Here is a 25,765-nt window from a genome sequence, read left to right on the forward strand (position 1 = left end):
TAAATATATTAAACTTCTGTTACTGAGTTGGCAAAAGGCAAAAGTCTGGAAAGTGTGCAACACCGTCCTCTATAGCAAAAATTGTAAAGAGTGTGTTTTGGATTTAGTCGGACGTTTTTTCTAACTTTAAGAGTGTATCGTTGTCTTAAATATTTCTGGAGACGGAACGTACACAGAACTACATGATAGACAGCAGTTCACAGCTAACGTCAGCCGGTAACTGGTCCTACGCGGCGATTACCATCTCATTTCATTCAGAGGGCGCCAGGAAAGAGCGCTGACTTGTTTGGTATTCCTAAGGGTCGCTGCGGCCATCCTGGATTGCAGATAACCAGGCCCAACAATGACGAATGAGTTTGCCCGTAGCTCGTGTCACGAAAGGTGTAAATAAAGAGACACATATCTCCCAGGACCCGTGCCCTCCTCCTGCGTTATCTCATACAGATGAGAAGCCAGAACCATCAGCCGAAATCTACTCATGCTGATTCCTGTAAAAATCTTGAATAATTGCTTTACCTACTGTAAATCCAGCAAACCCGTTTTGCTTTCGACGACAGATTATCTGAGCAGCTGGTCGCTGTAACGCCTAAAGATGTAGCGCACGAAGATCTCTTAGTTATTATTAAAAGAAATTCAGTGCTAGCAAAAATAGTAAACCATCTCAACACTAGCATCAACGGAGACAAACGTAACAACAAAAGAGGCTCACGTGCTCAAATCGTACAAACGCACACAAAAGCATAAGTTTTGGTCAAATCGTACAAACGCACACAAAAGCATAAGTTACTGATCCTTGCCACAACCTTCAATTTTGAGGCAAATGTGCTGAAGTACTGCTCAGGTTTCATGCAGATTGACGTAGTTTTGGCAGCTTTTTAGTTTATAGTGCGGCCGACTTGCCGTGCCATGCATAAACTATCAAACGCGTCTTACTCGCTTAACAGCTTCCGTTTTCAGTAGCTTCTGAAAAAATAAAGAATAAAATTTTGTCGTAACAGTAATCATTCATATTTCACCGCGCAGTGACGTGAGCTTAAGATGAGGTAATACTTAAGTACTTGTCTTGAATAATTACACACTTTTTCTATATGTTAAATAAATGTGAGAGTTCTCAAAAACAAAAAAGCATGTTTCACTTTTTAATAGATAACTTCCGAATTGCAGAAGCATACTAGAAACATTATTCTTAAATCGTGTACACTCCAAAGGATTATTACAAGCCAAAATAATAATAAATTTTTGTTACCGTCACTCATCTAACTTTGTTCCAGTGTTTCACTGAGATATTCATGCCACAACACAAATATGCCGAAGCAACAACCCTCAAAAACAAATTCTCTCATTCTGTTTCAGTGTAAGTTTCATCGACGCTTCAATAGTCAGCCTCATTGTCACATACATATTGCACTGACCAAGGCTCCGTTACAAAGCACATGAACGATAGCTGCCAACGAAAGTAATGCAAAAGCATCAAGCTGACGCCATAAGTGTTCCCAGACAGTTATCATTAATTCAATTCTCCTGAAAGTACTGTTGTTAGAGTACGGTGATTTTTGGGCAACTATTATGAATGAACTCTAATCTCGTACATATGCCGAAAGCACAGCCTCTGGTAGGGAATAACAAACTATACGAATTTTGTTCTGTGGTACGGTGAAACATGGAGAACAAAACATTATATCGGTAATGCAGTTTAGTTGATAAAGCGGCCCTGAGTCTGTGCTCCGTCGCCAATGATCTCGTCGCCTACGGGGTGATAAACCCTGAACTTTCTTATTTTGGTCTATGTTTCGAAGTAAGTATCACCTCTGAATTTTTAGCAAATAACAATGGCGTTCGTGTGCAGTTTGCTTGTTTTAATGGTCTTCTCCACAACAAAGGAATACTTCACAGTAACAGTTTCTCGTTCTTGACGGGTATAATCAAATTCCTATATTCTACAATATTTTTCACTCTCGAAGACGTCTACCTGCCAGAGACACTAAGCTAGGAGTGACGAGCACGCTGTATTTAGAGTCCAGCCGAAGGTGCTTTGCATCGCGACAGGGCGATGCCGAAAAAAAAAACACACAAAAATAGTGGGTTCCGCTCGAGATGACATAGTCGCTTGGTGTATTGCCTTAGGAAAGGATGGAAAGCACACACAGATGGTCACAGTTCGGAACATTTGGTTCGCCGCCTCGACTAAACTTGCTGAAAAATTGCCAACCGAAATATTCTCGAGCAAGACGTGTCATTCTGGACTTCTCCCACTACTCTTTCCCCGTCCTTTTTCTCTGCCACTGTCTGTCATCCCCCCGCCCCCACCGCCCTCTCTCACTCTCTCTCTCTCACTCTCTCTTTCTCTCTCTGTCTCTGTCTCTCTCTCTCTCTCTCTCTCTCTCTCTCTCTCTCTCTGTCTCTCTCTCTCTTTCACACACACACACACACACACACACACACACACACATACACACACGAACAACCTGGGTCACACTGCATGACAGATAGTTTGCACACGAAACCTGTTCTGAAACAAGTTGTCAGCCCACCACAATCTGAAACAGAATACGTCAGCGATGTTCAGCAAACGAGAAGGAGATAACACGGCACGAACGCAGTTGTTAGGGAGATTGGTGCGCCGCTGAGTCCATAAACACTGCGGCAGCAACCGGTGGCTTCGCTGGCGCCACGCTTTCTCCCGCTGTCACGCCTCGCACATATTTCAAACTCACTCTCATTCTCACTGGTCCATGCAGCACCAGTATCATGCTGCAACATCCACAATGGGCTATGTAGACTAACCGTTATATTTGTGATGGTATGAGATCAATTGTGAATGTTGCTTCTTCTGTGCTTCACATTCTGGGCAAAAAGATAGTTCTTTCTTGAACCTGAGAGTTGGTGCCACACTTTACAAGGCCCCTCAACATCTCTTCGTTCTGTAGGTATGAACTCCTGAATTATTTTACAAATCGCCTTTCACTGTCACTATCTTTCCAATTCTTCCTATTTTTGTTCTTTTAGATTACTGAACTGTAAATAAAACATACTTGAGTGTGTGACCGCATTGTATCGTATTATAAAGACCAGTATTTCAGTAACTTTTGCAAGTAGCCTTCATATGGGTGGAGCATTTACAATAAATAGACCATGTTGGTGAAGGCCAAATGTACTAGTGGTTTTAAGGTTGCTCTGTATTAAAACATGACGAAGTGGTCACATACCTCGTAAAGTGTTGTTGAAGATTACAATGGATATGGAAGCCTACACTCGAACGTCTGAATAAGTACTCTCACTCTATCACTCATCATGTCGGACCTAGAGCATCTGCTGACTTCTCTTAGTAATCTCATTCCTGCTGTTTGGATAAGTAGGATGGCAGTGGGCATCCAGGCCCAAATCGCTGTCATCAGCATCAGAATTCCTGAAACTTTGTCTTCATCACAGCCACTTGCACACCTTGCAAGCACCACACATAAATATGACAATGCTAAAAAAACACAGGTATTAATTCCTCACTGTGGCCAATGGCGGTACATAGTTGCGTTGATGTCGTGATGCTCCTGGCCAATTGCTGCTGGGTCCCAGAGTACCATATGTGTGCAAATTTGATACCCCATCCTTCGAGCTACTTTACTTTTTATAGTTCAGTTGCCTGTGCGCTATCATTTGATATCTGCGCTTTGTAGTGAGAGAAGCAGTACCAAATGATAGCAGCAGCAGTTGGGCAGAATAAGAAGAAGAAGGCTTTGAGTAAGTATTTTGTGTGTCTATCTCTAGTTATTATCTGCGTGTGTTTGTCGCTGTATTTAGGTTTTATCACTGTTACAGTCTGTGATCGATGCAGGACACGGACACTCATGTGTTCAGTGACGTCCTATTTCCTGGACCACTATAGCTGGAGTAACAACAGTCACTGTCTACAGTATGTCTTCCCAGCCTATCGGACCTGTTGTCATTTGACTATGCTGTAGTACAGCTGCAGCAAGAACTCACATCTCAGTTAAGTGCTAGTGGCATATTGCTACTTGTCCCTATGTACAGTCTGACTGCATGTGGATATAAACGTGTAAATGTAGACCTAGCACCCCACGTTGACTTTGCTGGGTTAATTTAAATAGAGAACAATCAACGGCTTGGTACTAGACTGTCCTTTGCAGGGCATGAATGGCACTATATGTGTAGTCTGACAGATATCACAGAGAGATAAATGATGACTGAATACAACCCATCACATACTCCTATTATCATCAGTACGTTACAAGATGAAGACTCGATAATATTGTCAACATCTGCGGAGGCGGTGCTCGATATAAAATCTGAGGGGACAATCCTACACATTAAAGATTCAAATGTGGTGAATTTAAACAACCTGTACCATTCGTTAGTGATCGCAGCAGGCATACTGAGCCGCCGGCGTCCCTAAATACATAACAGTTCTATTCTCTAACTTTATTGACTAATTGTGTGAGTGCAATGCGAATATAAATCAACCAATACAGCGTATAAATGCTTGTGTTCATCCAGCACCAAAATATGCATCTGAAAATCTTACAGGCATAAAATCTGGGGATCCTGAATTTAATAAAGAAGTGCCTAACTGTTTCCGAAATGGAAGCCACATATGTCTAGCTCCAACTACATTTCCGCATTCAAAAATCTATCAGTTCCTATCGTGTGGCCATAATAACGTAAGAAATCTTTTCACATGAATCACCTGATTACAAATGACAGGCCCGCCAATGCAAAGCACTTTTACAGCGTGTGTATGCGATACCATTCCCAGTCGTATGTGTGCAAAGCACTATCCCATGACTTTTGTCAACTCGGTGTATTAATTAAAAATGTTCTACAAAACGTTTGTTCTTATGTGCTTCTATCCTACCCTATTAAAATAGCTTTTGTAGCGTAATGAGGATGAGGATGTTTTATGAATAATAACACTGATGCATAACAAATTAGCTTATAGTTTGTTATCTTTAACAATATATTGAAATACATCATTTACAATAAAAAATTGTTGGAAAAGAAAGAATACTTACATTTATAGAGACGCATTTTATCAAGTGAGGAATGATGTTGCATGTCCACTTGCAGCACCAATGTCAACTTCTACTGCGTGCTTAAGGATTCAATGCATAACACCCCAATTCGTGCTACATAGGTGATAATTAGTTGCCAAAAAAAATTGGAGGACGGAATGTAAATTTATCTCAATGTACGAAAACAAATAATATTATTTTCTACAAAACCGTTCTATTTCCAGTGCTTGGGATTTCAGGATTGTGATCCAAGTCGTTAGAATCAAAGATGGTTGATCTGGGTATAGCAGCGGTGAGATAATACAGCCGACCTGTTTTATAAGCCAATAGGAAGCAATAGGTGTTCACCCATCAATGGTTCCTATCGGTGCATCCATGCACAGAATCTTGATGTTAGCAGTTTTCCAACTACAACAAAGTGGTGCTGTGCTGCTACTAATCGCAACAGTTGGAATGTGTAGCACAGCGCTGTACATGGACGCGTTTTTGGACGGTACAGTACAGCGCAATGTCCATGCAGTAGAGTATGGGGTTTTCAGTTTCGGACGAGGTGGTACAATGCAGTATTTATACAGTAGAGTATAGCACTGTACCCGGCCGTGGTTTCGGTCGATGGTACAGCGCAATAGCTGTACGGGTTTGTGTACCGTAGTATCCGAGACTGATAGCAGTATTGTGCGGCGCGGATTAGGATGGTACTTGCGAGAGGCAGTCGCCTTCCGTCCCATGGATACCTTGCACAGAAAATAGCGCAATTCAGCTAGAAGGAACGCATGACCGGAAGATCACGCGACCGGAAGTGCCGCTATCGTGGATATTTAGAGTAGAAAAGGATGCACGACAGCCACAACCGATCAGTCTTCTGTGGTAGTTAAAAGTGTCAACATGGATTTCTTCGAAGTTCTTAACATGCCTCAGCTATTAGGAAGGAGGACGAGACCAACCGACGATAACTTTGGTTTATGGTTACTACTGGAGAACCCGGACAATCTTGTTTCTGACTTTGGCAACATAAATTACACCGAAAATGGTACGCTCGTTAGCAAGAAGAATTTAAATGTGCCTACTTCTATTACAGAACCTTTCTGCGATAACATTATGGTCGTTAAAATCTGTGATCCAGGGGACTGTCAGGAGCAATTAGGGAAGGGGCGATCTGTAATGTTAAAGAAGGAGATGTGTGGCTCATTTAACTGTTATCTACGTTGTAAATTCCCCAAGTTCGTCACTGCAAGACATGGTGTCAAGGCGAAGCCACCATTACTCCTACATGGAAGCGAAAGTGTGACAGCAAGAGGAATATTGGATAAAATGGGCAAAAAACACTAGAAACCATTTCGAAGAAGTATAAAAATACTGTGGCTGTAATATATAAAGTGGAATTAGCCGTCGTTAAATTGGATGTTCTAATGGAAGAGTTGCCTGGAATATTGCAGCTGCTACTTGTAGACGATTATTACCTTTTAGATTTAGACATAACGCAAGACTTTGCCGGAATTTTTAATAAAATGGAGATGTGCGACTACCTAATATCGACCCACGACTTCTGCATTGAAGGAGACCATCAGAGAAGCAGCAATGTGAGTGTGGACAACGATAATACAGCTGGAATAGACTGCTTAACGTGGATGATCTCCAGTTATAAAGGTATATAACAAATTTATATGTCAAATCACAAGTCCAGGAGTAAACAAAGTTATCGGTAAATATCTTGTAGACCTTATAAAGTGTCCAGACACGCGACTACAGGAAACTGTTACGCATCTTTGGCTAAGGAGCATAGTATTACCAGGCTAGAGGCTAGTATATACAACCACAGAATGGATCGTGTGTTCGACCCAGTGCAAAGCTCATTTAAGTGTATTAGACACTAACTAGCAGTATTTACAATGTGCTCCACTTTACTCTGCGCCAGTTGCGTCTATGTGGTGTCGGCTAACTAATAATTTACAGAACAGTTGCTGTGTGGTGTTTCACAACGTTCTGCAATTTGTCTCCTGGGGTAATGAGAACACCCGATAACTGACTGGTGTGCAAGTAAGTCTGCCGGACTCTCAAGACCGAGAAAAGCTTGTAAGTTATGCTGTGTTTGCATACAGTTTTAATTATCTACCTGTATACTGCGTAAAGGTTCTTAACACAGGCTCCTACAAAGACAATATTAGTATTACGCTGAAGTGTTATGTTAAAGCAGGAGAAACTTATTTTTCTCAGTCTAGAGCACTGTTCTCCACAATACCTTCCGATATAGATATAGCCGAATTTGGACTGGTTCCTACAAATAATATTATACCCCAAGTCTTAAGAGAAAGAGCAATTGTATCAAACAGATTTAAACAATTCCCCATTAAAGGAATTACTCCTTTAAGTGCAGTTAATGTCTTACGCACACGAAAAAGGAAACTGGAAATGAAAGACATCGAACTAAAGAAAAGAAAAGTAGAGTATACAGAGAAGACAGCTGCCATAAAGGAGGACTATAAGTTGTAAATGGAAAAGGAAGATCCTATTGCGGATGTGCAGGCCAGGTTTACGTACGGGCTTAAAGATAGTGTATGGAAAAGTCAGTCTATGAAGGGGAACTACAAAATATTGGCACTTATAGTAAACAGATATGGAAACTGGTCATGTGTTGAAGTACCGGCCGAAATCAATGTAATCAAGAACCTTTACTATATTAAGGGATACACGAAAAATGTGTTTATTAAGCTCTGTTCTCATTTGCATCGGCTTAAAAAGGATGGTTATATTTTATCTAAGTGTGGCGACCTGGATGTCGTTCACCTAGCAACAGAACAGCCATTTGCCAAGTTTAAAACTGACGGAATAACTACATTTAATGGACAGTCGTTTGCAAAAGTTGTAAGCTTAAAGTTCTGTTCAGAAATCCCGCAAGAATGTGAAGCAGAAGAGTTGTCAACATACACACAGGAAGACGTGGACTGCTTTAACGGTAGCGTCATGGAGGAGAAACAAGGAAAAATTAAAATCCCTGAATTCTCTCGCCTAGAATAGCTGCAGGAAGGATTAGAACTAATAGTCAAAGCCATAAAACAGGTATTTTACAGGAAGAAAATTAGTTATGTATTAGAATTCCAGAATATACGTTCTCTGTATTTGTCAAATTACTGGTTGGGGAAAGAAATAGATGATTCTAGTGTGGATTTAAGTCATAAGTTAAAAATTAAATTGTACATTATTAAAACCACACTTAACAAAAATACAGGAAGAGTTGTTTCCTGTGTGTAAATGTATATGTAAAAGTTAGTAAATATTTTGTATGAGAATATACACCTGTTTAATTTGCTGTGCTACCGATAATCCTAAGACATTTCCTATAAACAATGATCTATGTGCCTGTATTTCGGATGTGGATGTGAGTGGTTGGATGACCTCGAAAAGTAATTGAAACTAGGTAGTTGAAAGTGCAGCGAACCCCTTTTCATACCTATATTAACGTAACGGCGGTCTGCTGAGGGTGCTCTGGACACTCATCCAGATGGATGACCACCGACCTTTAATGGAAATATCTAGTGCCGTGAGTTGTATATATGGTGCTTCCTGTCTTCGTGGTACATGTAAAAGGGATGATTTTGTATGGCACAGGGTAGGAAATGTATATTTACTACATCGACACGGTACACGGTGATATATTGCTGGCTTGGAGATCGGTTTCACACTCTAATATTCAAGCTCCCATCCTCAGTGGGAGAGCAGTGCAACTGAGTAAGAGTCTTTCCATATTTGACAATATGTAGGGACAATTTGCAGGCTTTAATTGTCAGTGCAGTATGGTGATCTGTATAAAATTGATTTTTTTTGCCATTGAAAGTCTTGTCCGCAGAAAGAAAGAAAAGGTGGATGGTGCTTCCACACCAGCTGCTTCAGTAATTTGAAGGTAAATTCGGTAACAGCGAATTATAACGCTCGATTCATCCACACGACATCCTTTGTGCTGGGATATAGGAGTCTGTACACAGTGGTGAGATCGTTTGTGTATGTTGAAAGCACAAAGAGTAACACCCGATGGGCGAGGTGCCACATTAGCACCACGAGAATGAATGCATTCGAAGTTATTCAGAGATATTTTCGTAAATAGGTTCTGTAAGGACCAGAATTTCTGCGCATACAAGGTGAGACATCAAGAAAGCGAGTGTTAACTATTTCTGGGACACTATACTATTTCCGAGAGGTCGACTCGGTTCTTATTTTACATAGCTATGTGACATCAGTATAAGATTGAGATCCTGTTACATGTGCTTGCGATGGTTTTTTTTTTTTTTTTTTTTTTTTTTTTTTTTGTTGGTCAGCAGTCTACTGACTGGTTTGATGCGGCCCTTCTCGAATTCCTTTCCTGTGCTAACCTCTTCGTCTCAGAGTAGCACTTGCAACCTACGTCGTCAATTATTTGCTTGACATATTCCAATCTCTGTCTTCCTCTACAGTTTTTGCCCTCTACAGCTCCCTCTAATACCATGGAAGTCATTCCCTGATGTCTTAGCAGATGTCCTATCATCCTGTCCCTTCTCCTTTTCAGTGTTTTCCACATATTCCTTTCCTCTCCGATTTTGCGTAGAACCTCCTCATTCCTTAGCTTATCAGTCCACCCAATTTTCAACATTTGTCTATAGCACCACATCTCAAATGCTTCGATTCTCTTCTGTTCCGGTTCTCCCACAGTCCATGTTTCACTACCATACAATTCTGTACTCCAGATGTACATCCTCAGAAATTTCTCCCTCAAATTAAGGCCGGTATTTGATAATAGTAGACTTCTCTTGGCCAGAAATGCCTTTTTTGCCATAGCGAGTCTGCTTTTGATGTCCTCCTTGCTCCGTCCGTCATTGGTTATCTTACTGCCTAGGTAGCAGAATTTCTTAACTTTTTTGACTTCTTGACCATCAATCCTGAAATTTAAGTTTCTCGCTGTTCTCATTTCTACTACTTCTCATTACCTTCGTCTTTCTCCGATTTACTCTCAAACCATGCTGTGTACTCATTAGACTCATTATTCCGTCCAGCAGATCATTTAATTCTTCTTCACTTTCACTCAGGATAGCAATGTCATCAGCAAATTGTATCATTGATATCCTTTCACCTTGTATTTTAATTCCACTCCTGAACTTTTCTCTTATTTCCATCATTGCTTCCTCGATGTACAGATTGAAAAGTAGGGGCGAAAGGCTACAGCTTTGTCTTACACCCTTCTTAATACGAGCAATTCGTTCTTGATCGTCCACTCTTATTATTCCCTCTTGGTTGTTGTACATATTGTATATGACCCGTCTGTCCCTATAGCTTACCCCTACCTTTTTCAGAATCTCGAACAGCTTGCACCATTTTATATTGTCGAACGCTTTTACCAGGTCGACAAATCCTATGAAAGTGTCTTGATTTTTCTTTAGCCTTGCTTCCATTATTAGCCGTAACGTCAGAATTGCCTCTCTCGTCCCTTTACTTTCCCTAAAGCCAAACTGATCGTCACCTAGCGCATTCTCAATTTTCTTTTCCATTCTTCTGTATATTATTCTTGTAAGCAGCTTCGATGCATGAGCTGTTAAGCTGATTGTGCGATAATTCTCGCACTTGTCAGCTCTTGCCGTCTTCGGAATTGTGTGGATGATGCTTTTCCGAAAGTCAGATGGTATATCGCCAGACTCATATATTCTACACACCAACGTGAATAGTCGTTTTGTTGCCACTTCCCACAATGATTTTAGAAATTCTGATATAATGTTATCTATCCCTTCTGCCTTATTTGACCGTAAGTCCTCCAAAGCTCTTTTAAATTCCGATTCTAATACTGGACCCCTATCTCTTCTAAATCGACTCCTGTTTCTTCTTCTATCACATCAGACAAATCTTCACCCTTATAGAGGCTTTCAATGTATTTTTTCCACCTATCTGCTCTCTCCTCTGCATTTAACAGTGGAATTCCCGTTGAACTCTTAATGTTACCACCGTTGCTTTTAATGTCACCAAAGGTTGTTTTGACTTTCCTGTATGCTGAGTCTGTCCTTCCGACAATCATATCTTTTCCGATTTCACATTTTTCCTGCATCCATTGCGTCTTAGCTTCCCTGCACTTCCTGTTTATTTAATTCCTCAGCGACTTGTATTTCTGTTTTCCTGATTTTCCCGGAACATGTTTGTATTTCCTCCTTTCATCAAGTATTCAGAAGTATTTCTTCTGTTACCCATGGTTTCTTCGCAGCTACCTTCTTTGTACCTATGTTTTCCTTCCCAACTTCTGTGATGGGTCTTTTTAGAGATGTCCATTCCTCTTCCACTGTACTGCCTACTGCGCTATTCCTTATTGCTGTATCTATAGCTTTATAGAACTTCAAACGGATCTCGTCATTCCTTAGTACTTCCGTATCCCACTTCTTTGCGTATTGATTCTTCCTGACTAATGTCTTGAACTTCAGCCTACTCTTCATCACTACTATATTGCGATCTGAGTCTACGTCTGCTCCTGGGTACACCTTACAATCCAGTATCTGATTTCGGAATCTCTGTCTGACCATGATGTAATCTAATTGTAATCTTCCCGTATCTCCCGGCCTTTTCCAAGTATACCTCCTCCTCTTGTGATTCTGGAACAGGGTATTCGCTATTACTAGCTGAAACTTGTTACAGAACTCAATTAGTCATACTCCTCTTTTATTCCTTGTCCCAAGCCCATATTCTCCTGTAACCTTTTCTTCTACGCCTTCCCCTACAACTGCATTCCAGTCGCCCATGACTATCAGATTTTCGTCCCCCTTTACAAACTGCATTACCCTTTCAATATCCTCATACACTTTCTCTATCTGTTCATCTTCAGCTTGCGACTTCGGCATGTATACCTGAACTATCGTTGTCGGTGTTGGTCTGCTGTCGATTCTGATTAGAATAACCCGGTCACTGAACTGTTCACAGTAACACACCCTCTGCCCTACCTTCCTGTTCATAACGAATCCTACACCTGTTATACCATTTTCTGCTGCTGTTGGTATTACCCGATACTCATCTGACCAGAAATCCTTGTCTTCCTTCCAATTCACTTCACTGACCCCTACTATATCTACATTGAGCCTTTGCATTTCCCGTTTCAGATTTTCTAGTTTCCCTACCACGTTCAAGAATCTGACATTCCACGCCCCGACTCGTAGAACGTTATCCTTTCGTAGATTATTCAATCTTTTTCTCATGGTAACTTCCCCCTTGGCAGTCCCCTCCCGGAGATCCGAATGGGGGACTATTCCGGAACCGTTGGCCAATGGAGAGATCATCATGACACTTCTTCAATTACAGGCCACATGTCCTGTGGATACACGTTACGTGTCTTTAATGGAGTGGTTTCCATTGCCTTCTGCATCCTCATGTCGTTGATCATTGCTGATTCTTCCGCCTTTAGGGGCAATTTCCCACCCCTAGGACAAGAGAGTGCCCTGAACCTCTATCCGCTGCTCTGCCCTCTTTGACAAGGCCGTTGGCAGAATGAGGCTGACTTCTTACGCCGGAAGTCTTCGGCCGCCAATGCTGATTATTTATCAAAATTTAGACAGTGGCGGGGATCGAACCCGGGACCAAAGACGTTTTGATTATGAGTGAAAGACGCTACCCCTAGACCACGGGTACTACATCGATGGTTTGTAGCAAGGCAAATTGGTTCAAATGGCTCTGAGCACCCCCTGTAGCAAGGCACAGCGATGTGTCAGTATGCTCATCACACATATCGGGAGCAGTGGAACAGTTTTTCTAGGGCACCATCTGTGACGTTAGTATGCTCGTGACACACACATGTCGCGAGTGGTGGTACCATTTTTCTATTTCATGATCTGTGAAGTCAGTATGTGCATCACACACATGTGATGAGTGATGGAACAGTTTTCTATAGCATTTGCGATGGTTAGTCGCTCTGCAAATAGGTCTTTGTTGGATTGCCGGTAGGGAGGGGCTGGCATCGGCACTGGTAAACACACATGCGTGCGGACCAGAGGATGACTTGGTACTTATTTAAACAGACATGAGACATTAGTATAACAGTTGAAGGACTTTCACATGCTGTAGGCTTCGAGCATCTGCACTCTGCAAATAGGTCCTCACTCCTATCCATACGCATGAGCAACGGTGCCCAGGTGATCACGTATTTCGAGAGAAATTTCTCAGGTGTCAAGTACGAAATGGATGTTCCTGTCTCATGCATGCGGGCACCTGTGCATGGTTTGACAGCTGCTGGTGCATCTCGACTTCTGGGAGTGTGTGCGGTAGCGCCCTGTGCAGTCCTGTGGACAGGGGGCAGCAAGCGGTGTCAATGGACGTTGTTTGTGTCTCTGTTGCATTATTTTGCGAGCAGGTCTGTAGGCTGTGGGTATGTATTATTTGGACAGTTTACGAGTTGATTTCTTGTCTGCACATCAGTGTACTGCTTTATTTTGGAGGAGTTTGCATGAATGTACTGAAAATATTTTTGTAACTTAGGAGTTATTTGCTTGTCTGCAGAGCGTTATTTAGTAGTAGTTTACAGGTCTGTGGGCTGTGTGGCGTGACCCCAACCATGTCAGAGTGTGTGTTTTGTATCAGTGTGATAAATACACTATCTTCCAAAATCCATCCCTAAATAAATTGTTCGAAAATAAATAAAGTACACTCCTTCCTCTCTCCGGCAGCCCAGCGCAGACTGAGTCATTTTCTGCTCCAGTCAGTCATCTTGGCTTATGTTGTGGGTGACAACGCTCTCTGGTGGCAGTACTGTGTACTAGGTCCAGAAATTTTGGTGAACACACTGTTTCCCGCTAAAATCCGCCATCTAGGCTAACGGTACTTGAATCATCAGCTGACATCATGGTGGCCACCTTGGATTACATCATGGAATGGATGGCAGCACCCTCTGGTGGTGGTACTGTGTACTAGGTCAGTTGGACTCCGGACCCAATGGTGACCACACTGGCTGGATGTACTGCATCAAACTGTTTAAACAAATACTGCATGCAAAATAATAAAGACTTATGTCTATCACAGGTCGAGTCCGCTCCCCACCATTTCCTAGGATGAGGTAACTGGCAGGTGACTTAGGTTAGTGGAGGTAGCCCAAGTACCCCTTCTTTCCTACCATTTCCTTAGGTAAGTAGAGATAGCCCGATTGACCTATCTTCCCTTCAAAATTCAGTCTTCCTGCCAATCCCTAGGAAGAGGAGTCTGTCGGATGACTTAGGTTAGTTGAAGTAAGCCTATTGACCCATCTTCCTGCCATTTTCTTCGGTTAGTAGAGGTGTGTTGCATTGTCCTGATGGAATTTGAACTTCCCGCCATTTTCTGGGGGAGGGGGTTAGGTTAGTGGAGGTAGTCCAATTGACCTATCTTCCTGCCAAAATTCAAACTTCCTGCCAAAAGCCGCCATCTTGGATGACGTCATGAGCTGACATCATCGCCGCCATCTTAGATAATGGTACTTTGGGGTAGCACCGCCCTTGTCCCAATACTCCCACAGTAGTGGAAGTAAGTATGAGCATTAATAAGAGGCGTGTCAACCCTTCCCCTTTATGGCGGCCGGAGCTCTGCTGGCGACTCTTTCAACACGGTGTCTTAACATCAGTGGAGGAATGGAAGCCCATTCTTCCTCAAGGGGCGAAATCAGAGAAGGCCTTAAGAGAACTGTACGTTATAACTGATCCCAAATGCGCTTCATCTGGTTGAGGTTCGGACTCTCAACAGCCTGGTTTACATCAAGAATGATATTTCCCAGAAATTATTGCCTCACTGATACTTCTTGATTTATGGTGATTGTCATGCAGACACTAACAATCACATTTCCCAGCTGTTCCTCTACCTGGCACACACGGTAAGCAATGCTGTAAAATGTATTCTTACTTTTCTTTTTTAGCATTATCTTAAGCGCAAAAAACTCCCCAATGCCGTTATACCACCTCTTATATACCTCAGTGTTAGCATTATCAATGATGGCATGTAATGTCGCACAGGCATTCGTTAAACCATAGGGCTCCCATGGTATTACCGCAGGGTATATCATGATTGATCACTCGTTACTAGTCATCCCGTACAAAGCAGTGTCATTCTTCACACCATATCGAGTGTCGCTTAACACTACTTACAGGAATGTGTGGTGTATGAGGAGCTCCACGACTATTGTATCACATCCTTTTTAACGTTCTACGCATAGTCATTGTGTTATCTGGGTTGCTGATAGTACTTCTAAATTCACGAGTGGCCCCTTACGCTGTCTTCCTGCGGTTTCTTACAATCACCCCTCCACTATTGTTGACTGCCCTGCCCGTCCGTACATGAGGCCTGGATGGTGTGGTTTAGTTGTGATTGTTCTTTCGTGTTTTAACTTTTCAGTAACATTACCAACAGCCGACTTGGCTAGCTTCAGATGAGTTGAGATGTCCCTAATGGATGTGCTAGTTGACAGCGAATGACTAGTCCACGTTCGAAGCCACTGAGCGCTGCTGACTGATCCGTTCTGCTGTTACTGCTTCGCTACTGACAACACAATACTCCCTGTCTCAGTTTACTCTTACCAGTTCATACTTTCATGACATCTAGTGGTTAGCGGTAAATCCTGAATTACATGTGCGTGTCCCAATATTTTTGATCATACAGAGGATTTCATTATTTGTGTATGAAATCACGAACTTGATAAAGATTCACCTCTTTTAGAACGACGATAACAGCATCGTGATTCACTGTAGTTCTATTTTAAAAAGTGTAGACAATAGTGGTATCTCTGTAATTAATATGACTAGGCCTATGTACGAGGTGCATTCAAGTTCTAAGGCCTCCGATTTTTTTTCTGATTAACTACTCACCCGAAATCGATGAAACTGGCGTTACTTCTCGACGTAATCGCCCTGCAGATGTACACATTTTTCACAACGCTGACGCCATGATTCCATGGCAGCGGCGAAGGCTACTTTAGGAGTCAGTTTTGACCACTGGAAAATCGATGAGGCAATAGCAGCAAGGCTAGTGAATGTGCGGCCATGGAGAGTGTCTTTCATTGTTGGAAAAGCCAAAAATCACTAGGAGCCAGGTCAGGTGAGTATGGAGCATGAGGAATCACTTCAAAGTTGTTATCACGAAGAAACTGTTGCGTAACGTTAGTTCGATGTGCGGGTGCGTTGTCTTGGTGAAACAGCACACGCGCAGCCCTTCCCGGACGTTTTGGTTGCAGTGCAGGAAGGAATTTGTTCTTCAAAACATTATCGTAGGACGCACCTGTTACTGTAGTGCCCTTTGGAACGCAATGGGTAAGGATTAGGCCCTCGCTGTCCCAGAACATGGACACCATCATTTTTTCAGCACTCGCGGTTACCCGAAATTTTTTGGTGGCGGTGAATCTGTGTGCTTCCTTTGAGCTGACTGGCGCTTTGTTTCTGGATTGAAAAATGGCATCCACATCTCATCCATTGTCACAACCGACGAAAAGAAAGTCCCATTCATGCTGTCGTTGCGCGTCAACATTGCTTGGCAGCATGCCACACGGGCAGCCATGCCGTCGTCCGTCAGCATTCGTGGCACCCACCTGGATGACACTTCTCGCATTTTCAGGTCATTATGCAGGATTGTGTGCACAGAATCCACAGAAATGCCAACTCTGGAGGCGATCTGTTCAACAGTCATTCGGCGATCCCTCAAAACAATTCTCTCCACTTTCTCGATCATGTCGTCAGACCGGCTTGTGTGAGCGTGAGGTTGTTTCGGTTTGTTGTCACACGATGTTCTGCCTTCATTAAACTGTCGCACCCACAAACGCACTTTCGACACATCCATAACTCTATCACCACATGTCTCCTTCAACTGTCGATGAATTTCAGTTGGTTTCACACCACGCAAATTCAGAAAACGAATGATTGCACGCTGTTCAAGTAAGGAAACAGTCGCCATTTTAAGTATTTAAAATAGTTCTCATTCTCGCCGATGGTGGTAAAATTCCATCTGCCGTACGGTGCTGCCATCTCTGGGATGTATTGACAATGAACGCGGCTTCATTTTAAAACAATGCGCATGTTTCTATCTCTTTCCAGTTCGGAGAAAATAAATCGGAGGCCTTAGAACTTGAATGCACCTTATACGTCACTTAGAACGAGAGCCGGTATTTTATGTAGTATTAAATTATGAAATCTATGCATAAGTATGTAACCAATTCGGTGAAATATGTAAATAAATTTGTAATGCAGCAATTATATGTAAAATCCAATTTTTCTTTTTTTGCTAGATATTGTAAGTTCACAGATAAGCTAGTCCAATATCTATGTTAATTCTTAATTAGTTCACTTTCGCGCCGGCCGTTGTGGCCGCGCGGTTCTAGGCGCTGCAGTCTGGAACCGCTCGACTGCTACGGTCGCAGGTTAGAATCCTGCCTCGTGCATGGATGTGTGAGATGTCCTTAGGTTAGTTAGGTTTAAGTAGTTCTAAGTTGTAGGGGTCTGATGACCTTAGAAGTTAAGTCGCATAGTGCTCAGAGCCATTTGAACCATTTCACTTCCGCTGCGAAGTACTGAAGTACAAGTGTGTGTATTCAAGCATTTAAGTCACACTAGAACGGGATGCACAATTTATTATAATATGCTTTACCAATTTTCTGTTGCTATGCATAGTCTTATGTCTGCCAGTTTCTTTTTATGACTAGAGAAAGACAGCTCAAATTCACAAGAAGTCAATGGTGCATACATATACAGAGGGATTGCGCAAGGAATGATATTCTCTGGGGGTTCTACAATTTCATCATGAAGTAGGCAAGACAAAATAACAAGACTGAGTACTTCTTAACTGTTGAATATTGCCAAGGATTCACTAGCAGGCAGAGCAGGATCAAATGCAAAGCTCTCTATCACTGACGTAAAAGTGCTTTCTGTAGAAAATCACAGCTTCAATCCATATTGTCGACCTTGTTATCACTAGCTCCAGAGGCATAGGTAAATCAGGTAGCTGCTGCTTGTAGTGTTGTACGATAAGGACATTTGAAGAAAAGTTCTTCGTGGCTGATATCTGTGTATTTACTTCGGGGAAATGATGTCTATCTGTCTCTGCCACTCGTTACATTGCGTGAGGCATATAAGTACTGTGCAATAAGTTTAGATAAAACACATTAAGCCATTTCTTCGCTTTCAACATGTTTGGAGATGCATCTGTGTACATCAGTACGACCCTCTCTTGTTTTAACCCATCAGGCCGTTGTACGTTAAGCCATCATTAATGTATATAGCAATTGAACTATTTGTAGCCTCCAAAGGTTTACAACTGATTAAATAGGGTTTATATGCAGCCTCAGATTCCAGTTTCCTCACAGTTAGATTAGCGACGAAACGTTCGGTAGGATCCGTCGTCTCATCAGAAGAAATTCATACTGGTGATTTGCCAGTATCAACCCTGACATTTTTTCTAATGCACTTATGTTTAAAATTAAAGCAACAAACGGAAATTTTGCCAGGTTGCGTTTATTTTACCACGAAACAGTATTAAGAGGTGATGGTAACTTAGAAATAATGTAAAGAATGCAGAGCATAGGTAACTGCTATATCCATGACGGTAGACAAAAATTTTTTCCGTTTCTTCCAACTTAACAGATTTGCGTACACATTCTGACAACTGGTAAATGTGCTCAGCGTGGTGTGTGACCACGTCTGGCAGCAATAAAGGGCCGACAACGACGGTGAATACTGTGAATGATGTCCTAAATCTCATGTTGATGCAATAATACCCATTCTTTCTGCAGAGCTGCTCGCAAGTCTTCGAGAGTGGTTGGTATATGCTGACGTGATGCAATCTCTCTCCCAGGCGCATTCAAGACATGCTGTACGCGATTCACATCGGGAGCGCGAGCAGGTCACGCCATGCGTGCAACATTTGCCGTTTCCAAGAAAACATCAACCACCCATTCTCTACAAGATCGAGCACTGTCGTCCATCAGTACGAAGTGTGGATCCACACCACCTCGCAATTACAGCACACGAGGTCTCAAGGTCTCTTCACGATACCTAACAGCAATTATACATTCCCAATTCACCCGTAAAATTTCGTGAAGAGTTGTTCGAGTGGTCCACATAACCCTGCCCTCACCATTAAGGATCCTCCTCGATATCGGTCTCTTTCCACAATGGTTGAATCACGAAATCGTGTCGACGTTACTTCCAGATGGGAATGCTTGGAGACCCACTATTCAGACCAAATCGGGACACATATGTGAAAAGAACATTGGTCCACAGTTCGACATCCATGTGGTACGTTAACGTTCCACTCTAGACGATCCCAGCCAGCGCTGTGGCTGAGCGGTTCTAGGCCCTTCAGTCTGGAACCTCGAGCATGGATGTGTGTGATGTCCTTAGGTTAGCTGGGTTTAAGTGGTTCTAAATTCTAGGGGACTGATGACCTCAGATGTTAAGTCCCATAGTGCTCAGAGCCATTTAGACGTTCCCTTCTATGAAGACGCGTTAAAGTTACATACACAGCAGGTCTCCGACAATAAAGACCATTCTGCCGAAGCACTCTGTCACCGTTTGTCTCGATACAACACGTCCAGCGGACACTGCGGGATCAAATGCCAGTTGCCGTGCAATACTAAGGCGGTACCGTCGTGCCCTTACAGCCAAATAACACGCCTCTCTCTCTGATATCACACATGGTCGGCCCTGCCCTGGTCTTCGGGATACTGTTTCGGTCTCTATAAAATGTCGCCACATTCGAGAGACAACATAACTATTAACATTAAGCCATGGGGTCACATCAGTCTGCGACTGTCCAGCTTTTATTCTTATTATGGCCGTCACTGCAGAGACTCTGGTAGGCGTCTTCTTTGTGCCATACCGCCCCATCTGTGGCTGTATACAAAGCGACTGCGGACGTCGGACTACACGGCACACACTACCCCGTTTTATAGGTGCCCTGATGTCATCGTTCGTGTGGTTGTCCGTTGACCGAAATAATACGACCTCCCGTGCAGACTCAACTGCACGTACATCTGTTGACAGTTTGTATTGTTATTCTGTAGATTACACACAAGACGGGGAAATAACGATTTGCTGCTTTCTTTTTGGACACCAGCGTATGTCAGCAGATCATGAATCCAGATAATTTTTCCTTGGAGCGGACTCATTGGGAATGATGCTGTTTCTGTAAGAAATTATAAAACTCAGGTACTTGAAACTTGTTCTGGGGTATGTTCCCTGCAACCAATGCTGTACACAGATCTTAATAAAAACCACTATTATATTACGTAGGCTGTCACTGCAGCTGCGTAAGTAGAACCTGTTTGAAGAAATCTGTTGTATATTCCTTGTATGTTTATTGCTTCGAAAATGATGTTAAACTTCATATTTCATCGTATGTCCTATACGTTTATCACAAGTTTGGTGGAGGACTACTTTACCGTCAGTGTTTAAGGCACTATGAATAGCTATTTATGTTTTCAGCTTTGATGACAGCGAAGACGCAACCAGTGCCACGGTTAACTTAAATGGAGCTGACTGTTACACAGTGAAGTGTTTCAGAACAAGATCGGTAAGCATCTACAACCAGTCACTGATATCCGCATCGAACTTGTGCAGTTTAACTTTGATTGTAGCTTGATTGACGACAGTATGCGAAAAGCAATAATAAAATTTATTGCTTCTACTTTCTTCCTATGTAACCAAAATATATGGGACTTATGAAAATGGATAATAGTTCCGTAATAATAAAATGCAAAATTATGTACTATAGTGTGGAATGTATACTGTACCAATAAATACATAAATATATATATATATTTTAAATCTCAAAATACGGATCCTTTCAGTGTAATTCGTTGACACAGAAACAACATAAAATCCGGGTTCTAATGAGAACTTTTACGCATTTCATTTGGAGGAAATTAGTATTTCGGTAAGTTCAACGGTTCAGGATATATCTCACACGAAAAGTTTGGGTAAATCACCCTTCTTTAATTGCAAACATTTCTTTTAGGTTAGGCTTTACCATGACTGTTATTGAAATCGAATAAAACAGCAAGTTTACTGTTATGAGTCACTGTTTATTTATTTTCAAGACGAGTTTCAAAAGTTTAAACCTCCATCATCAGATGGATATACATTTGTTAGTATGATATATGTGTGTTATGTGTTACGCTTTTCGGAAGAACTTGCGGCACACTCTAGTGAAGAAACAAAATACTGTTTCAGAACATGGTTTTCGGATTTTTGACAAAACACTAGACGCATATCTGACGGTAAAAAATAAAATAAGTAAAATAGAATACCTCACGTGGTCACAGGTTCCTTTCACTGTCGAAAGGCATCACATGCATACTGTCATATTTTGTAAACAAAGTTGGCGTCTGGAAACTATAAGGTGCAAGCATCATTTAGCAAAAGAGAAACATTGTCACTAAGTGCAATGAATATACACCATAAAAACATTATTATGGAATACGTTTTAAACTATTTTGGAGATCTTTGTTTCAAGATATTGTCAAGTTTTATAGCTTAAATTTCATACTCTTTTATGAAATCAGGTGACATGTTACAAACTTTGAGTACAATAATTATGGAGGCTACGTTGATAAAATTATACATAAATAACAATTTTGGTTGGGATTCAGAGATAGGGATAAAAGGCTGGAGACAGAGGGAGAGGGAGACAAAAGGAAAGAGGGAGGGAGGCAGAGAGGCAGAGAGAGATAGATAGAGAGAGAGAGAGAGAGAGAGAGAGAGAGAGAGAGAGAGACAGAGAGAGAGAGTGGAAGGAGCGATTGAATGAGATCGAACTTTCCAAAGCCAAAATATCTGTTACATGTAACTACTAATTAACGCTGGGGTAATACAATGGTTAAAATTTTAAAATGTACAGATAGATGTACAGTTCGTGCCATTAGCTGATGAATATATAGTTTCATGCTGACAGGGGTACAAGCGGTTGGTGTGATGGTGTATTTTTTAATGAGGTAAATTTCTTAATGTCGGCAACTCCTGAAAACAGAGATGATACTGTTGTAAATATTGTTGTTTTTGTAATTTAAAATGGATCCATGTTGTTTTGGTTGGTGTTTGTATATTTTGAGTGCTCCAAGGATTCTTAGTTTTCTGCCTTTAGGCTGGATGTGTAGGATGCTGATACCTGTGTTTTTAACGTGGTATTTTGTTTCATGAAGGTGGGTGGCTATTGCCGACTGTTTTTTTCTATTTCTCAGTGCTGTCATGTGTTCTTTGAATCTAATCTCAAATGATCTGTCTGGCCCACGTAGAAGCAGCCACAGTCCAAACATTCATTTTGTACAGACCAGTGTGATGAAGTGGGTGTTGTGTGTTGCTGTTGGCAGGTACCTTCTGTCTAATCTTGTTTGAAGACATTGGCAGTCTGATATGAAGTATTTCCTAGAAATGGAATTGTATGGATGATGTTGTTTTCTTTTTATTTTTGTGTTGCGATTTCTTGGCCATTATTGAGTGTTTTTGGGTGTCTACTATGGAGCTGTTATAACAATTTGCAGTAGCCTTGTGGTTTCTAAAGTCTGTTTAAAGTCTGCGAAACATACGTAGATTTTTTTAAAACTTCGGCACCGTTGGACTTACGAGTGGATTACATGCGTATGCGCTGGCCCGATTCGCTTACGGTAGCTTCCAAACCTTTCTGGCATCCGGTGAATCCGAGCGGAAGACGCTGGAAGCTGGCTTATTTTAGAGCCCAAGACGCCAACGGCGGAGGGTAAGCGAAAGTTAAATTATGGAGTTAGCACTCCGCTTCCGTCTGCTTATTAAACAGCAGAAGACTGCCTTCCCCAATGGAAGGCCGAACGGTACAAACTAATATCTCGTTTTCAGCAGAGACTGTGCTAAGAGCTAAGAAATCAGAGCCGTAGCAGGTGCTGTATACTGCCATTAGTCACCATTATTAAGTCCCCTGGGCTGTGTACAGTAGCGTCCTTTAGGACGCAGCACGCTACAAACTTCAGAGCAGCGTTCCGCCATCTGTCGCCTGTAATACCGAGCCTCTTAGCTCGGCTACTCGCTACCCCGCTCCATTCATTCCACCTCTCTTTCTTTGAGCTGAATACATTACGTTTCACTGAGCAGCAGGAATCTTGGCACATGGTATTCAGTTAAAACGATTAGACAGAGAAACGTTGCAGAATAACTGAACCAATTATCTAGTCCCTATGGGATATATCTTTTCTTACTAAATTTATGTTGGTATAACGTATCCTTCTCATTGGTCATGTCCAAACAATTGCTTCGTGAAAATCATCTGGAGTGTTGTAATGTACCTTTTCCAATATGACTACAGCGGCTTGTCAGAGAAGTAACGTTATATGCATTAGTAGCAGTTTGAGGGACTACCATAGTCTGTTGGACGAATGCGGGCTTCATTGGCTGTTTAGGGACTTGTACCGACCACTTTGAATGGAAATATCGGGTCGACTCATATGAACTCCAATGTACCACTGGGACAAGATACTGGAAACAGTAAAACTTAAATAATATCTATGCGCTCGGACTAGTTGTACTGAAACCAGATTCTCGAAAAAAAATTAAATCACACACGAAAGAAGTAGTTTAAAAAATACTCATTCGACCTATTCTTAAATATGGCTTCTCAGTATGGGACCCTTAACAGACGAATGTAGTGAAGGAAATTGAAAGATCCAAAGATTAGCGGTGCGTTCCGTCACAGGATTACTCGATAATCACGTGTGCACTACTAAGATTTTCATCAAATTTCAGTAACAGGCACCAAAAGACTGACGTTATGCCTTAGAGAGACTGTTACTGTTAAATTTACAAAGGCCCATGTTCCAAGATGAGTCAGATAGTTTTCGACTTTCTTCCACACATCTCGTGAAAAGACCATTACGGGTAAATCAGAGATACTATTGGTTTTCCAAAGTCAGCGTTGCCACGCAACATTCGCCAATGGAACAATGAAGGTGCAAATGACAGTGATAACTGTCATAACTAACCTCTCAAAGTAAGGTGGCTCGTGCAATAGATGAAGATATATGGGATGAACCAGAACCCCATCCACCAACTTTCAGAAGTGGTCCTAGGATACCTTATTAGTAATGTGTTACAGAATACCGCGGTCTCAAGCGATCCATTACTGAGTTATAATATAATTACGATTTACTCGGTATGTTGCCGCAGTGACCCTTTTTTCTGTGAAGGTACCTTCGCAACAGTGAAAAAACCTGTAATATTCAGTAACCAAAACGTACAACACATTACAAGGAGTAATGCAACAACTCTCAGGTGCAAAACTACTGTGATACGGTTGCTGTCGGTGCGGGAACAGCTCAGTAACTCAGCACGGTGTCGCTGTCCCATTCTTCTACTGCATTCCGCGAACCCGTAAACGAGGTTCATATCGGTCAACACTTCATATGTAAATCTATCCATAGTACTGCTGTGTGTCACTGTCAAACCACAACTCAAAGTTCCACAAAACAAAACACTAGACAGAATCGGGCAGTACTGAACGCAGACTTGAAGGCAACGAGGTAAAGGGGCATTCCTGTTGCCAACAGCTGGTACAGTGAGGGAATGGAAACGACACACTGCGCGTAACGTTGTCATCAGCACTGTAGTGTACTATTTTCGGTGCAATACAGGAAAAAAATCTAACTAGGGGAAGAAACCAAACGAAATGCAATAAATCTGTCCATCTTCACCGATTATTAGTTTCTTCTACAGCAGTGATGCAATGGGATGGTGTGCGTCGCAGTCACAGGGAGCAGTTCACCACGTCACGGAAATGTTTGCTCGACTTCATGCAGTTGCGAAAAGGGAAAGAGATAAGTGATCAAAATATTTCCCATTCATTCTTGCAAAGGTTTTATAATAATGAGTGAGAACGGAATTCCTAACTGAGAGTGTATTGCTATTTTACCCATGCTGTATCTTGTGAAATGTGCGGCCGTTAATGATTATTGGTGAACGCCATCAGTCAAAAACGCTTTTAAAACGCTTCATTTAATTGCCATAACCGGTACTGAGCTATCATGCTCATCTTCAGATGGCTAACATTTCTGATTAAATTGACGTGTTGGTCACAAGCACGGCGTCCTCTGCTGCGCTTCACGAGAATATCTCATAGAAGAACTCTTCCATTTGTCGAATTGAAAATATTAATGTTCAAACATGTCCTAACTCAGTATTTTATGTCTCATTATGACCTCACAAGGTAGATGATAACATTTTAAAATACTCCTTGTGAACACATTACTAGCTGTAAAAGTCGACATGGCCATAGCACCTGGTTTTAGATAGAGTGTAACAGTGTTTATATACCACCAACAGTAGCATTTCGTCTGACTTCATTGGCATTCTTATCTCAGTGAAAATTTGACTTTCTAAAAACTCGAAACTGGCTTCATAATCTCAAAGTAATTTTGTGACTGAAACCGATCTTAATAAATATTAGAACCGGAATGCAAAAATGTATCCGTCATTCGAAAAAATTGTGGCTTTGATGACAATTGGAAAGCAGATTTCCCTTTAGAACTGCTCTTAAATAAACTGTTATTAATACAAGGTTGAGGTGTAGACTTATTGTAAAATTTTATTACCTACCAAATTAGACCTAGGTGTTTTTTTTATTTTTTTGTTTTTTACAGTTTGGCACCAGGAGGTGGTTTAAAGTACACAGCTGTAGCTTCAGATTTCTATAAGAACGTTCATGTTGCTTTGTTGACATTGGCCAAATTCTTTATATAAACATGAGAGATTTTTACCTCATAGAAACACTGTTTTATTGACAAAATTACC

The sequence above is a fragment of the Schistocerca piceifrons genome, chromosome X (assembly GCF_021461385.2).
Source record: "Schistocerca piceifrons isolate TAMUIC-IGC-003096 chromosome X, iqSchPice1.1, whole genome shotgun sequence".
Lineage (NCBI taxonomy): Eukaryota > Metazoa > Arthropoda > Insecta > Orthoptera > Acrididae > Schistocerca > Schistocerca piceifrons.